Source organism: Oxyura jamaicensis, chromosome 4 (genome assembly GCF_011077185.1).
Source record: "Oxyura jamaicensis isolate SHBP4307 breed ruddy duck chromosome 4, BPBGC_Ojam_1.0, whole genome shotgun sequence".
Classification (NCBI taxonomy): domain Eukaryota; kingdom Metazoa; phylum Chordata; class Aves; order Anseriformes; family Anatidae; genus Oxyura; species Oxyura jamaicensis.
Window position 1 is genome coordinate 76,385,298 of NC_048896.1, and position 1,662 is coordinate 76,386,959.

Here is a 1,662-nt window from a genome sequence, read left to right on the forward strand (position 1 = left end):
ATGTTTTCTATCAATTCTATCATATTATTTCTATCAATATTTTCTATCTATTCTTTACCCTAAATAAACAAATAAATAAAATCATAAAATTATTCAGTTCTCAGCAATTTTGAAGAAACAATGTTTTCTGCAATATAAAAGACCATATTTTCACTCCCTATTTTAACCACAGAACCTCCAATTTCATTCAATAAAGCAAAATGATCATTTTAATTTTCCTTTGTAGAAATGTGGCTTTTTTCCTTTAGCACCCTTATTACACTATCATCTGGCAGTATTCTCTGTATGTACAATGTACTATACTTATTTTTTCCAAATTCCTGGATTCACACAGACAAATCTCAAAATCTACCTGGACAGCTTAGAAGGATATGTATGAACCTTTGCAGCATCTGCAATACAGCTGCTGAAACTGTGATGAGATCTAGATATGTTTGAGTGAACAACTAAGAAAACCTGTCAGATATAATGTTTGAGTCAGTAGCCCTCGCTGGACCTTGATGTTTTGAGATTTCTTTATCTAGCTAAAAAGCAGTATACATAGATTTGCATTCCAAAAATTACTGTGATAACTTCAGTATAGACACATGATTTGTTACTGTTCAGTGCTTTTTACACAGTCTTGGTCTCAGCAATTCCCATTACATTGCCCACATACTAAGTGCAAGCAAGTATTAATGAATTCTCAGCTGAAAAAAAAAATAAAAAAAAATCTCAAACTAAAAATGACAAGTGTTCATAGATATACTGCATTGAAACTATGATATCTGGCCCTCCAGCTCTTCTTGCTTCTTTGGTCCAAAAAGATGGAATATTAGAAAATGAAATTGGAGTGTTGATGGATCTTTCCTACAGGAACAATGAAATTTATTCTTAACTGAATATTATTGAGGCAATAATTACAACATTATAGTTCACAAAATATTTAAGTATAGATTTTAAATCAGTTACACATACAGCAAAAGGAAGTCTTTGACATCATGAAAATCAAAAATGCCTTCCCAGTCTACTTTTGTTAGAGTTCTAATGCATCTGCAAATTAGGATCTAGATACAGTATTTTACCTGTTCTAGGTACAGTATTTTATTACCACTGATCAGCCATACCAGTTTTTGCTCCCTGGAATGAGGCACATTTGGGTTCAACCATAAAAATAAGCATGATAATAAGACTAACATAATTTCCAATTGCTTTAACAATGGACACCTTAACCTCTTTAAAGAGTGAGAGAAAATGATATTTTTTTTTTAATGCAAGAAGTCTTGTAGTAAACAAAAGCTAGGATTTATTCTGTATGGGAATATATGCTATTACATATACAGAAGTGCTAAAAGAAGATGAATAAAAACCATTAAGTAATGTAAATTTTACAAAGGCTACAAAAGTATATCAAGAGTTGTCTTTGCCTGCTGCAGCTGCTACAGCCTATGAACTGCTTAGGTTTATACTGAAAGTATTAGTCAAAACAGATGAGATCCTTATCAAAATAGGACTGCCTGGTTGTCAACTATCTGGATTCCTGTCTTAGTCTGAAGGATAAAACCATGAATAAATTTTAATAACTTTCCATAAACTCATGACCTACTTCTTAAGAAAGATATTCTAGAGTAACTAAGATTTTTATTGTGAGGATCACTAGTCATTCTTCAAAATAGTTTTAAT